This window comes from Oncorhynchus masou, unplaced genomic scaffold (genome assembly GCF_036934945.1).
Source record: "Oncorhynchus masou masou isolate Uvic2021 unplaced genomic scaffold, UVic_Omas_1.1 unplaced_scaffold_2145, whole genome shotgun sequence".
Lineage (NCBI taxonomy): Eukaryota > Metazoa > Chordata > Actinopteri > Salmoniformes > Salmonidae > Oncorhynchus > Oncorhynchus masou.
Window position 1 is genome coordinate 19,056 of NW_027008622.1, and position 15,945 is coordinate 35,000.

Consider the following 15,945-nt stretch of genomic DNA (forward strand, 5'->3'; position numbering starts at 1 on the left):
GGAGGAGCATAGCCAAACTGACACTCGTGCGGGGACATACCAGTGGAGGAGGAGCGCAAGGTGTTGTGCACGTATTCGGCCCAAACAATAAAGGATGACCATGTGGACGGGTTGTCACGAGTCATACATCGGAGGGTGGTTTCCAGCTCTTGATTCATCCTCTCTGTTTGGCCGTTGGACTCCGGATGGTACCCTGAAGATAGACTGGCAGAAGCCCCCATGAGTTGGCAGAAGGCCTTCCAAAACCTTGAGGCGAACTGGGGACCTCTGTCAGAAACCATATCTTGAGGAATGCCGAAGACTCGGAACACATGATTAATTACCAACTCAGCCGTTTCCTTGGCAGAAGGTAACTTAGTCAGAGGGACGAACCTGGCCGCCTTTGAAAACCTGTCGATTATGACTAGGATAGTAGTATTGCCATGGGATGGAGGAAGTCCAGTAATAAAGTCCAATGAGATATGGGACCAGGGTCTGTGGGGAACAGGTAAAGGGTGAAGGAGTCCTTGAGGGCGGAGGTGAGAAGATTTGCCCTGGCAGCACACGGGACAGGCATTGACGAAAGTGGCAACGTCTTCTCTTATGGTAGGCCACCAGAACTTACGCTGGATGAACTCCAAGGTGCGACCTATGCCCGGATGACAGGTGAGGCGAGAGGAGTGCCCCCACAGAAGGACCTGAGTCCTCACTGCCTTGGGGACAAACAACCGATTGGCAGGACCTCCTTTCGGGTCCGGTTTGCTAGCTTGAGCACGTCTCACGGTATCCTCAACTTGCCACGAGATCGGAGCCACAATCTTAGCAGCAGGAAGGACAGGCATGTCCGTGTCATCTCGAATGGCAGGAGCGTAGACTCGGGACAGGGCATCCGGTTTGAGATTCTTCGACCCGGGCCGATAGGTGAGGATAAACTGGAATCGATTGAAGAAAAGAGACCATCTAGCTTGTCTAGAGTTCAACCGCTTCGCCTGCTGGATATACTCCAGATTTTTGTGGTCCGTAAGCACTTGAAACGGGTGAGAAGCCCCCTCGAGCCAGTGTCTCCATTCCTTCAATGCCATCTTAACCGCTAGGAGTTCACGATCCCCCACATCGTAGTTCCTCTCAGTCGGGGTAAGCCGGTGTGAGAAGAAAGCGCACGGATGAAGCTTCTTGTCTTCACCCCTCTGAGACAGGACAGCTCCAACACCAACCTCTGATGCGTCTACCTCCACCACAAATGGTTCATCCGTAGTCGGTAGTATCAGGATGGGAGCAGAGAGAACGCGCTGCTTGAGTCCTTGGAAGGCCGTCTCAGCTTCTCTTCCCCACAAAAACCTTGCATTGCCACCCTTGGTTAAAGCTGAGAGAGGGGCTGCCACCAAGCTGAAGTTCTTGATGAACTTGCGGTAAAAGTTTGTGAAGCCCAGGAAACGCTGAACTTCCTTAACGGATTTGGGGGTGGGCCAATCCGCTACCGCCCCTACCTTCCTGGGGTCCATTTGGACTCGACCGGGTTCCACTACAAATCCCAGGAATTGTACTCGGGATGAATGGAATTCACATTTTTCCGGCTTAATGTACAGATGGCTGTCCAGGAGGCGTTTGAGTACTTGTCTGACATGCTTAGTGTGTTCTTGAAGGGAGCTCGAAAAGATGAGGATGTCATCCAAGTAAACAAACACAAATATGTTAAGCATATCCCTAAGCACATCGTTTATGAGCGCTTGGAACACCGCTGGGGCGTTGGTCAGGCCGAAGGGCATCACCAAGTATTCATAGTGACCAGTAGGCGTGTTGAAAGCGGTCTTCCACTCGTCACCAGGTCTGATCCGCACAAGATGGTATGCGTTCCGCAGGTCAAGCTTAGTGAAAACAACTGCTTCCTGGAGCAGCTCGAAGGCTGTGGCCATAAGGGGTAGCGGGTAACGGTTACGGACGGTTATGGCATTGAGTCCCCGGTAGTCGATGCAAGGACGTAATCCACCGTCTTTCTTGGCCACAAAGAAAAACCCTGCTCCCGCCGGGGAGGTGGATGGACGCATGAGGCCTGCTTCCAGAGCGTCCTTGATGTAGGTATCCATAGCAGCTCGTTCGGGTGGAGATAGGGAAAAGATCCGACCCCTGGGGGGCAAGTGCCCGGAAACAGGTCGATGGGGCAATCGTAAGGTCTATGGGGTGGTAGCATGGTGGCCCTCTGTTTGCTAAACACCAGTTTGAGGTCATGGTAACACTCGGGAACTCGGGTCAGGTCGATGGATTCTAAAGACTCGGGAGTAGAACTCGGGGAATTCTGGAAAATACAAGTAGCTTGGCACGTAGGACCTCACTGCTTGATAGTGCCCACAGACCAGTCGATGTGAGGGTTATGGCTGTGAAGCCAGGGGTATCCAAGGACGAGAGGGAACTCGGAACAGGAGATCAAATGAAAGTTCATCAATTCCTGGTGTTGTGAAACTGAAAGTCGCAAGGAGGTAGTGACATGAGTGACAAGTCCAGATCCCAAAGGGCTTCCATCCAATGTAGTGACCCTCATGGGTTCACTTAGAGGTTCAGAGGGAACGCCATTCTCCTTCGCCCAGACACCATCCATGAAGTTACCTGCAGCTCCAGAGTCTACCAAGGCTTGAAGGTGAAGCTTGTGGTTGTCCCAGGAGAGGGTGACTGGAATGAGCAGACGGGAGTTGGACGGATGGGAGGAGGTTATGTTTCCCGTTACAGTTCCCCCCGGTCTGTACGGGACAGAGCGTTTCCCTGGAGCCCGGGACACGTGGCACGGAAATGGCCCGGTTTGCCGCAATATAGACAGCGTCGCTCCCTCATCCGGCGGTCTCTCTCAGCCTGGGAGATGCGTCCAATCTGCATGGGTTCCGATGGAGCCAGCGAGGATAAAGGTGGGGACTCGGAGCTGGGACTGATAGGGGCTAGAGGTCTACGGTTGAGTTCTTCTCTCTCAGACGCTGGTCAATGCGTGAGGCCAACTTGATCAGGGACTCGAGATTGTCCGGTGGTTCCCGAGTGGCCAGTTCATCTTGGATAGTGTCGGAAAGGCCTTTCAGAAAGCACACCGTGAGCGCCTCGTTGTTCCAGCCACTTGCTGCTGCCACCGTGCGGAACTGGATGGCATAGTCCGTCACGCTGCGCCAACCTTGGTGGAGAGTCAGGAGCTGTTTGGCTGAGTCAGAACCACTGCTTGGGCCTTGAAACACTCGTTTGAATTCCTCAGCAAAGGCAGAGTAGCTGGCACAGCAGGAACTATGGGCATCCCACACAGCAGTAGCCCAGGCCAGGGCTTTTTCCGACAGCAGGGTGATGATATAAGCGATCTTAGACCGGTCGGTGGGAAAGGACAAGGGTTGTAGCTCAAAGGAGAGAGAACATTGGGTGAGAAACCCTTTACAAGCACTTGGATCACCTGAGAACCGTTGGGGAGGTGGAAGACGAGGTTCAGCCAGGGGGTTAACTGCCATGGGTACGTGAATCTGAGGTACTGGGACGGGAACTGTTGCCGGGGTAAGACGATCAGATATTTGCTTAATGGAAGTCAGCATCTCCGACAGAAGATGAGAATGTCTAGCCATCAAGGCCTCTTGCTGAACCAGGGCGGCTTCGTGGCGTTGGACAGTCTCCTGGTGGTGGGACAGCATGGCAAAAAGGTCCTGGGAACTGGCTGCCTCTGGGTTCATTTTTGGCTCTGTGTTTCTGTCAGGACCCGGTTACGAACCTGGGTCTCCGGAGTGAGAAACAGTCACTTAACCAACTGAGCCATGAATAGTCAGCAGAACCCAGAAGATGAGGCAGACACAGCAGTACTTAAGACGGTGTATTTAATAAAGTAAAAAGGGGGGGGGTAAAAATGTTGAATTATAACATTGCCCAGGCATACGCACTCAGAGCACTTTATCTCTGTAGAAGATCGTTTGAAACCAAGGTTTGCACTATCATGCATACAGCATGTCCAGATATCTGCATGTCCAGATATCTGCCCCCCACCCCGGGGTTAAACATTGATATCTCTAATCAGCGCCCGATGCCCCCACCCCGGTTGTAGGCAAAATGTCTCGACATCCCCTCCTGTTGTTTGAATTCACTTCCTTTGTTCTCTAAACCAAATATACAGGGTGTTGCATACATGATATCTCCCGAAAAAATGCCACCACTGCCCTGTAAACTCATTCCGTACATTCTCTAGTTAGGGACACGAACGCGGAGCGAGTCTAGTGGAGCATATACTTTAACACTATGTTAGCACAGCTTTAGCACAGGCCAACAGCCCCGAATATATAGTGGCCAGGACAGATAACAAAGATAGTCTGTGAATCCCTCCTAATGGATATTTCTGAAGGGAATCCTTCCTAACTCCAAACACCAGGCAGCAGTCCCAGGACAGATAAAAACCATAATCGGGGAATCCTTCCTTCCTCATGGCCTTACCCTAACTCCAAACACCAGACAGCAGTCCCAGGACAGATAAAAACCATAATCGGGGAATCCTTCCTTCCTCATGGCCTTACCCTAACTCCAAACACCAGGCAGCAGTCCCAGGACAGATAAAAACCATAATCGGGGAATCCTTCCTTCCTCATGGCCTTACCCTAACTCCAAACACCAGGCAGCAGTCCCAGGACAGATAAAAACCATAATCGGGGAATCCTTCCTTCCTCATGGCCTTACCCTAACTCCAAACACCAGGCAGCAGTCCCAGGACAGATAAAAACCATAATCGGGGAATCCTTCCTTCCTCATGGCCTTACCCTAACTCCAAACACCAGACAGCAGTCCCAGGACAGATAAAAACCATAATCGGGGAATCCTTCCTTCCTCATGGCCTTACCCTAACTCCAAACACCAGGCAGCAGTCCCAGGACAGATAAAAACCATAATCGGGGAATCCTTCCTTCCTCATGGCCTTACCCTAACTCCAAACACCAGGCAGCAGTCCCAGGACAGATAAAAACCATAATCGGGGAATCCTTCCTTCCTCATGGCCTTACCCTAACTCCAAACACCAGGCAGCAGTCCCAGGACAGATAAAAACCATAATCGGGGAATCCTTCCTTCCTCATGGCCTTACCCTAACTCCAAACACCAGGCAGCAGTCCCAGGACAGATAAAAACCATAATCAGGGAATCCTTCCTTCCTCATGGCCTTACCCTAACTCCAAACACCAGGCAGCAGTCCCAGGACAGATAAAAACCATAATCGGGGAATCCTTCCTTCCTCATGGCCTTACCCTAACTCCAAACACCAGGCAGCAGTCCCAGGACAGATAAAAACCATAATCGGGGAATCCTTCCTTCCTCATGGCCTTACCCTAACTCCAAACACCAGGCAGCAGTCCCAGGACAGATAAAAACCATAATCGGGGAATCCTTCCTCCCTCATGGCCTTACCCTAACTCCAAACACCAGGCAGCAGTCCCAGGACAGATAAAAACCATAATCGGGGAATCCTTCCTCCCTCATGGCCTTACCCTAACTCCAAACACCAGGCAGCAGTCCCAGGACAGATAAAAACCATAATCGGGGAATCCTTCCTTCCTCATGGCCTTACCCTAACTCCAAACACCAGGCAGCAGTCCCAGGACAGATAAAAACCATAATCGGGGAATCCTTCCTTCCTCATGGCCTTACCCTAACTCCAAACACCAGGCAGCAGTCCCAGGACAGATAAAAACCATAATCGGGGAATCCTTCCTTCCTCATGGCCTTACCCTAACTCCAAACACCAGGCAGCAGTCCCAGGACAGATAAAAACCATAATCGGGGAATCCTTCCTTCCTCATGGCCTTACCCTAACTCCAAACACCAGGCAGCAGTCCCAGGACAGATAAAAACCATAATCGGGGAATCCTTCCTTCCTCATGGCCTTACCCTAACTCCAAACACCAGGCAGCAGTCCCAGGACAGATAAAAACCATAATCGGGGAATCCTTCCTTCCTCATGGCCTTACCCTAACTCCAAACACCAGGCAGCAGTCCCAGGACAGATAATAACCATAATCGGGGAATCCTTCCTTCCTCATGGCCTTACCCTAACTCCAAACACCAGGCAGCAGTCCCAGGACAGATAAAAACCATAATCGGGGAATCCTTCCTTCCTCATGGCCTTACCCTAACTCCAAACACCAGGCAGCAGTCCCAGGACAGATAAAAACCATAATCGGGGAATCCTTCCTTCCTCATGGCCTTACCCTAACTCCAAACACCAGGCAGCAGTCCCAGGACAGATAAAAACCATAATCGGGGAATCCTTCCTTCTTCATGGCCTTACCCTAACTCCAAACACCAGGCAGCAGTCCCAGGACAGATAAAAACCATAATCGGGGAATCCTTCCTTCCTCATGGCCTTACCCTAACTCCAAACACCAGGCAGCAGTCCCAGGACAGATAAAAACCATAATTGGGGAATCCTTCCTTCCTCATGGCCTTACCCTAACTCCAAACACCAGGCAGCAGTCCCAGGACAGATAAAAACCATAATCGGGGAATCCTTCCTTCCTCATGGCCTTACCCTAACTCCAAACACCAGGCAGCAGTCCCAGGACAGATAAAAACCATAATCGGGGAATCCTTCCTTCCTCATGGCCTTACCCTAACTCCAAACACCAGGCAGCAGTCCCAGGACAGATAAAAACCATAATCGGGGAATCCTTCCTTCCTCATGGCCTTACCCTAACTCCAAACACCAGGCAGCAGTCCCAGGACAGATAAAAACCATAATCGGGGAATCCTTCCTTCCTCATGGCCTTACCCTAACTCCAAACACCAGGCAGCAGTCCCAGGACAGATAAAAACCATAATCGGGGAATCCTTCCTTCCTCATGGCCTTACCCTAACTCCAAACACCAGACAGCAGTCCCAGGACAGATAAAAACCATAATCGGGGAATCCTTCCTTCCTCATGGCCTTCCCCTAACTCCAAACACCAGGCAGCAGTCCCAGGACAGATAAAAACCATAATCGGGGAATCCTTCCTTCCTCATGGCCTTACCCTAACTCCAAACACCAGGCAGCAGTCCCAGGACAGATAAAAACCATAATCGGGGAATCCTTCCTTCCTCATGGCCTTACCCTAACTCCAAACACTAGACAGCAGTCCCAGGACAGATAAAAACCATAATCGGGGAATCCTTCCTTCCTCATGGCCTTACCCTAACTCCAAACACCAGGCAGCAGTCCCAGGACAGATAAAAACCATAATCGGGGAATCCTTCCTTCCTCATGGCCTTACCCTAACTCCAAACACCAGGCAGCAGTCCCAGGACAGATAAAAACCATAATCGGGGAATCCTTCCTTCCTCATGGCCTTACCCTAACTCCAAACACCAGACAGCAGTCCCAGGACAGATAAAAACCATAATCGGGGAATCCTTCCTTCCTCATGGCCTTACCCTAACTCCAAACACCAGGCAGCAGTCCCAGGACAGATAAAAACCATACTCGGGGAATCCTTCCTTCCTCATGGCCTTACCCTAACTCCAAACACCAGGCAGCAGTCCCAGGACAGATAAAAACCATAATCGGGGAATCCTTCCTTCCTCATGGCCTTACCCTAACTCCAAACACTAGACAGCAGTCCCAGGACAGATAAAAACCATAATCGGGGAATCCTTCCTTCCTCATGGCCTTACCCTAACTCCAAACACCAGGCAGCAGTCCCAGGACAGATAAAAACCATAATCGGGGAATCCTTCCTTCCTCATGGCCTTACCCTAACTCCAAACACCAGGCAGCAGTCCCAGGACAGATAAAAACCATAATCGGGGAATCCTTCCTTCCTCATGGCCTTACCCTAACTCCAAACACCAGACAGCAGTCCCAGGACAGATAAAAACCATAATCGGGAATCCTTCCTTCCTCATGGCCTTACCCTAACTCCAAACACCAGGCAGCAGTCCCAGGACAGATAAAAACCATACTCGGGAATCCTTCCTTCCTCATGGCCTTACCCTAACTCCAAACACCAGGCAGCAGTCCCAGGACAGATAAAAACCATAATCGGGGAATCCTTCCTTCCTCATGGCCTTACCCTAACTCCAAACACCAGGCAGCAGTCCCAGGACAGATAAAAACCATAATCGGGGAATCCTTCCTTCCTCATGGCCTTACCCTAACTCCAAACACCAGGCAGCAGTCCCAGGACAGATAAAAACCATAATCGGGGAATCCTTCCTTCCTCATGGCCTTCCCCTAACTCCAAACACCAGGCAGCAGTCCCAGGACAGATAAAAACCATAATCGGGGAATCCTTCCTTCCTCATGGAACTTTTTTGAAGGGGAGCTGAATATTCAAGGTGGTGTGTGTATATAGATATATATTATTTAAGAATGATAGGTATTAATTCTAGGCATTTACATGTATGTTTTTAAAAAATGAAGACTATTTATACAATGAAACAATGTTTTTTATTCATACTGCTTGTAAACAATAGCTCTTAGGGGCGACTTGACCCGCTTATTGATTAGAAAGTTAGGCCACCTATATTTATATTCAATCTGTGATTAGAAACGATCATTCGAAGCTATGACAAAACTATGATAATAAACTATATAAACAACTATGAAGACAGGGCTGTGTGTGCGTGAATGATGACCTATTATTTAAGTGTGGAATATATTCTCTCTCTCTCAGGCTATGAAAAAGACAAAAGATAGGACATTGACTCCTGAGTGTTGAACTTATGCCCTTACTCTACAGCAACCCTGGTTGTTATATGACCCTGAGGGTCATCTATGACTGTTGGAGCATCTACAACTATTGAAGATGCTTTCAGGGTTTTTCAGAAATACATTTGGTTTGCAGATATGTATTATAATAAAAAATACTATTCCATTATTATCATAATCTTTAGGATTATTATGTTACATGCAAGACATAACCTAAAACGTCAACGTAGACAACTCACAAGAATGTGTTTACCAGGCTGTGATGAAAACACTTTAAAGGAGCTCTAATTCAAACATGCAAGGCTATATATTTGATACAATTACCCCCTTTAAAACTGTTGCTGCAATATCACTTCTCAATGTGTGTACATTTCAAGCTTTCAACAACAATAAACCAACCAGCACAATAATGTTTCTCAGACTAACACACTGTTGAGTTTCCTATTTACTAAAGAAACAACCACTAAGACAAAACACAAAGAGTTGTAATATAATCTGTATACGTCATGTATATGTCATTCTATACGGAAAACAGGTACACTCTGAAAGATTATGACGTTGATGTGATTTTTATTTTTATTTTTTCAACAAAAAAAATGTACTGGATTGGTTGAAAAGAGATAGTAAACTTACATATCATGCACTATTTTACCAGTGACTGCATTTATACTGTTATTCATACTAAGCTACTATTCATGGACCAAGATATTTTTTGTTGCCTTTGGACATGTTTATTCATTGGTTTTTGAGTCTGTTGATTGGTCGGTCATTGGGTTCACTGGTTTTGAGTCTGTTGATTGGTCGGTCATTGGGTTCATTGGTTGTACGATATGTTCAAATCAAACCGAGCATTATTTATGAAGCACATTTCAGACACGGATGCAACGCAGTGCGCTTCACAGGGAAAACTAATAAACTATATGAAAATAAAAACGGAAATATTTACACCACAACAAAGATTAAGAGGATAAAAAAAAACTAAAGAATAAAAAAAACTGAAAGACCAATGATCATTCTAAGGAAGTGACGTTGATTAAAATAGTAAGAACAGGGTGTAATATCCAATGGAAAAAATATAGGCTTGTTTTACAACATCGTTTGTAAACAACATAATTGTACCAACATTTTTTCAGCTGGTAGCATAAATATTTATGATCACAACATTTTTACATGAATTGTGAATATGCTGAAATATCAAAACAGAATGTACACTCCTTCGCTTCGCAATAATTCACTTCATGGTGAGGAATAATAAAACATGTATATTTTGTCGGGCTGAACGTTTGAAATATGAGGTGATTTGAGTCATGCTTCTTCAGTAGTAGGAAAAAAGACAATTAGCACTTGGATGTAGTAAAGAAATACTGGAGTGATGTAGATTTGTTTATAAAATGTATTATAGACCAATTTATTATACTATCCCAAAACCAGAGGTAGATTGGACGTCGACATAGTCTTGTTTTCAAAGTCATGTTGCTAGATGGGATAGTCTTGTTGTCAAAGTCATGTTGCTAGATGGGATAGTCTTGTTTTCAAAGTCATGTTGCTAGATGGGATAGTCTTGTTTTCAAAGTCATGTTGCTAGATGGGATAGTCTAGTTTTCAAAGTCATGTTGCTAGATGGGATAGTTTTGTTTTCAAAGTCATGTTGCTAGATGGGATAGTCTTGTTTTCAAAGTCATGTTGCTAGATGGGATAGTCTTGTTTTCAAAGTCATGTTGCTAGATGGGATAGTCTTGTTTTCAAAGTCATGTTGCTAGATGGGATAGTCTTGTTTTCAAAGTCATGTTGCTAGATGGGATAGTCTTGTTTTCAAAGTCATGTTGCTAGATGGGATAGTCTTGTTGTCAAAGTCATGTTGCTAGATGGGATAGTCTTGTTGTCAAAGTCATGTTGCTAGATGGGATAGTCTTGTTTTCAAAGTCATGTTGCTAGATGGGATAGTCTTGTTGTCAAAGTCATGTTGCTAGATGGGATAGCCCCAATGTCAAAACAGTGTTAACGTGTCCATATCAATCACCAATATGCAGAAACAGTTTGGGATATATTGAAAACCTAAACATAAAATGTGCACAAACATCTGCCACAATAATCATATTACTTGTATCTTTTTTAAACAAGCACCTTATAAACTGCACAAGCACCAGAAACACTGTTGTTTTGACAAGTAGTAATAAATCAATGATATCGATTAGGGGGGAAAATCAGGTTGTACGTGCTGTTGAAACTAACACAACTAAACAAAACACATGAAAATGGGTGATATCTTTTGCATCACTGGTTAGAGGACAACCTGCAGACAACCTGCAGAAGACAGTCAGCTACATTTTGGAGGGATGCGTTTCAATTATATGTCTCCAATATTAAACTAACAGCTCAAATACCACACGGAATCTGGGAATAATGTGTACATCACTGGTTAGAGGACAATTTGTAGAAAACAGCTAGCTACATTTTGAAGTGATGCATTTTAATTCAAGTGGGTTGCCAACGAGGTAAGTGTAACGCAACACTTTTTTGGTTAAATAATACTCTTTCAATACAGAGCCTGGATTTTTCCCCTGATGAGGCTCATATCCACATGACACTTAAATCAACAGAACATCATTAAAATACTCCTACTACAATGTTAAAACATTATACATTGTGACATCATTAAAATACTCCTACTACAATGTTAAAACATTCTACATTGTGACATCATTAAAATACTCCTACTACATGTTAAAACATTCTATATTGTAACATTATTTCATTGATATCATGAAACAACTCCATGTATTTTCTGGTGTTTAATCAGAGATCTTTTATCAGAGTATCTCATGTCACATTGACTACAGCTATGAGGTTTCTCTCCTGTGTGTGTCCGCTGGTGCATAGTCAGACTGCTAGATGTAACAAAAACAAAACTCTTCCCACAGTGATCACAGCTATAAGGCTTCTCTCCTGTGTGTGTTCTCTGGTGTATGGTCAGGTGGCTAGATGAGGTAAAACTTTTCCCACACTGATAACAGCTGTAAGGTTTCTCTCCTGTGTGTGTTCTCTGGTGTGCTTTCAGGCTGCTTGTAACACTAAAACTCTTCCCACATTGATCACAGCTATTAGGTTTCTCTCCCGTGTGGATTCTCAGATGTCTTTTAAGGTCAGCTGAAGAGGGGAATCTCTTCCCACAGTCAGAGCAGCGGTGAGGTTTCTTTCCTGTGGGTCTCCGCTGGTGTTTGAGGTGTTCTGATGTGGAGAGACTCTTCTCTGTCTCTTCAGCATCATGCTGTTGTTGAGGCTCCCCAGAGGATCCACAATAGTCACATCCTTCTCCTGTGTGAACGACAAAGTCAGACAGATGGTTAAAGGCCCACAACAGCAGAAATCCACTATAGAAATACCCATTTACCTAGAAACCTGGTTAAACTATCATTATGACATCATGGATGAATTCTAGAACATACTATATAGCCTAGAAACCTGGTTAAACTATCATTATGACATCATGGGTGAATTCTATTTTCAGCTAAAAGGTGATGCCCAGGATGTGGTACAACAATTGATGTCTGTAATGAATATTTAAATGCTTTTACAAACTTAATTGACTATTGTCTTAAGACAGTCAAGTGATCAAAAATAGCCATATTTGTCACAGCTGGCCATGACCGGGAGGTCCATGGGGCGATGCACAATTGGCCTAGCGTCGTTCGGGTGAGGGAGGGTTTGGCCGGTAGGGACATCCTTGTCTCATCGCGCACCAACGACTCCTGTGGCGGGCCGGGCGCAGTGCACGCTAACCAAGGTTGCCAGGTGCACGGTGTTTCCCCCGACACATTGGTGCGGCTGGCTTCCGGGTTGGATGTGCGCTGTGTTAAGAAGCAGTGCGGATTGGTTGGGTTGTGTATCGGAGGACGCATGACTTTCAACCTTCGTCTCTCCCGAGCCCGTTGTAGCGAGGAGACAAGATAGTAGATACTAACAATTGGATACAACGAAATTGGGGTAAAATTCACAAAATTCACAAAAAAAAGTTGAACACAGGTTGAAAATATCCTGATGAAAATAAATATCCTATAAATCACATTGGCTGCACATGCTAATGAGGAAACCACTAGTTATGGATGTAGTATATCTGCTAATGAGGAAACCACTAGTTATGGATGTAGTATATCTGGTAATGAGGAAACCACTAGTTATGGATGTAGTATATCTGCTAATGAGGAAATCACTAATTATGGATGTAGTATATCTGGTAATGAGGAAACCACTAGTTATGGATGTAGTATATCTGGTAATGAGGAAACCACTAGTTATGGATGTAGTATATCTGCTAATGAGGAAACCACTAGTTGTGGATGTAGTATATCTGCTAATGAGGAAACCACTAGTTATGGATGTAGTATATCTGGTAATGAGGAAACCACTAGTTATGGATGTAGTATATCTGGTAATGAGGAAACCACTAGTTATGGATGAAGTATATCTGGTAATGAGAAAACCACTAGTTATGGATGTAGTATATCTGGTAACCACTAGTTATGTAATATATCTGCCTGGAGCAAAAATGGTGAGCGAAGATTTTAGTTTTTCACAATGTATTCTGAATGTTACTACACATTATCAGCTCAAGATCGTCGGCTGCAAAATTAGCCTCCATTTCCAGGTTGCTTATGAGAGCATTTAACTTTGGGATTATAATCGTAAGGCTTGTTATAATGTCCTGCAAAATATAATGTTTGTGTCATTGTCACAAATCAACCGCTTTGTCGGAACTAGGAGCACAAGCATTTCGCTACACTCATATTAACATCTGCTAACCATGTGTATGTGACAAATAAAATTTGATTTATACCTTTAAAAAAATACTTCAACCAGTAAAAATGCTCTTTGGCTTTGCAACCAGCCTATCAATGAGTGTTAGCATTCAAGCTAATAAAAAATAATTTTAAAAATAACTGCAGATTTCCCTTTTAACAAACACACATCAGTTCAACAACTGAGTTTATGTTTTCAGAAAGTACTTACTGATGTTAATCAGCATCAAGAATAAAGTATTTTGCAAATATCACAACCAAATATACAAGATATTACCTTAGCGACTGTTTCAAGTAATAATCAAAACAAAAACAACAGTTGCCTATGAAACCTGCAAAAAAATAAAAAATATTCAGAACTAATAACCGCGCTGTCAATCAAGTGAACACTGCTCGTCTCATTGGTGAGTAATGGTGGTTGACCTTCGTGGTATAATTGACGTGTTGCGTAGCCAATATGTAATGTAGAATGATGAAACATGTTTGGTTGTCTTCTAGAGTGTCTGGGGGATTGCACAGGAACCAAACTTGACCCGGGTTAAACAACGTTTTGCCGATTTAGATTTCATAAATTGTTTTGTTGCAAGTTGAAAGAGTATGGAATTAATGCAAAACACTGGATATAAAAAACGATTTTATCAAACAAAAGTACGCTACATTTTATCTCTGGGACCCTCGGGATGACAAATCAGAGCAGCAACTGTCCAGACTTTGGGACAGTTTTTCCTGTAGAAGTTCAATAACAAAGATGTCACTCTGCCAAAAAAAAAAAAAAAAAGCCACAATCAAATCAACCAACCAATCTGCAGCTCAAACAATAAAGCGTCATTCCGCCACTTCATAAACATTTATGACGTAACAATGATGTGATGTAATTACACATGCCACCACTGTTTAGGTAATGAGATGATGATGGATGTGGCAGGAGAAATGTAACTACTCTAAAATTCCATCCACGATATCAACATTCTAGTTTTAACCACGTTTTTAGGCTACAGTGTTGGTTTACATTTACATCGTTTCAACCAATCTACAGTTCAACCAATAACAAAGCTGTAATTCCACCACTGTGTTGGTTTACATACACCACAAACCCTTTGCTGACTGGAGTAAAACGCAGTTGAGTAAAATATATATTATAGCGTGACGTGTAATCTTGTAGACAGGACGCTTCTTCTTCAACAACAGCAAGTCAGCCACCTCGGTAGCTTGATGACGTAGCATGCAACTGACATTATACGGTCAAGACTGGAGTTAAGTCCTGAATTAGGTCTTAATTAGGTCTTTTTCAACAACAGATAGTCAGACACATCGGTAGCTTGATGACGTAGCATGCAACTGACATTATACGGTCAAGACTGGAGTTAAGTCCTGAATTAGGTCTTAATTGTTTAACATGTTACTCACTAACCTGTTATGGCTGCCTGTAGCTCAGCCCCAGAGGCAGAAGGCATACCCTCATCTAACTGCCTGTAGCTCAGCCCCAGAGGCAGAAGACATACCCTCATCTAACTGCCTGTAGCTCAGCCCCAGAGGCAGAAGACATACCCTCATCTAACTGCCTGTAGCTCAGCCCCAGAGGCAGAAGACATACCCTCATCTAACTGCCTGTAGCTCAGCCCCAGAGGCAGAAGACATACCCTCAGCCCCAGAGGCAGAAGACATCTAACTGCCTGTAGCTCAGCCCCAGAGGCAGAAGACATACCCTAATCTAACTGCCTGTAGCTCAGCCCCAGAGGCAGAAGACATACCCTCATCTAACTGCCTGTAGCTCAGCCCCAGAGGCAGAAGACATACCCTCATCTAACTGCCTGTAGCTCAGCCCCAGAGGCAGAAGACATACCCTCATCTAACTGCCTGTAGCTCAGCCCCAGAGGCAGAAGACATACCCTCATCTAACTGCCTGTAGCTCAGCCCCAGAGGCAGAAGACATACCCTCATCTAACTGCCTGTAGCTCAGCCCCAGAGGCAGAAGACATACCCTCATCTAACTGCCTGTAGCTCAGCCCCAGAGGCAGAAGACATACCCTCATCTAACTGCCTGTAGCTCAGCCCCAGAGGCAGAAGACATACCCTCATCTAACTGCCTGTAGCTCAGCCCCAGAGGCAGAAGACATACCCTCATCTAACTGCCTGTAGCTCAGCCCCAGAGGCAGAAGACATACCCTCATCTAACTGCCTGTAGCTCAGCCCCAGAGGCAGAAGACATACCCTCATCTAACTGCCTGTAGCTCAGCCCTAGAGGCAGAAGACATACCCTCATCTAACTGCCTGTAGCTCAGCCCCAGAGGCAAGGATATGCATATTCTTGGTATCATTTGAATGGAAACATTCTGAAGTTTGTGGAAATGTTAATTGAATGTAGGAGAATATAACACAGTAGATCTGGTGGAAGAAAAGAGAAAGAAAGAGCATACGTTTTCTGTTTTTATTGTTGTATCATCATCTTTCATATGTACTGCAATAGCCACACAGTCAGATAGGATGCTGGAGATAATTG

The 15,945-nt window shown here is 45.1% G+C and overlaps 1 protein-coding gene across 1 annotated transcript in view; it reads right to left on the bottom strand.

The window, feature by feature from the left end:
• Window positions 1–15,883: 15,883 nt before the first annotated feature.
• LOC135532997 (piggyBac transposable element-derived protein 4-like) overlaps window positions 15,884–15,945 on the bottom strand; it is a 13,474-nt gene continuing 13,412 nt past the window's right edge. Inside the window, exon 5 of the mRNA XM_064960407.1 lies at window positions 15,884–15,945. This exon is cut by the window's right edge and continues 1,981 nt beyond it. The gene's annotated coding sequence lies outside the window, so the exon portion shown is untranslated.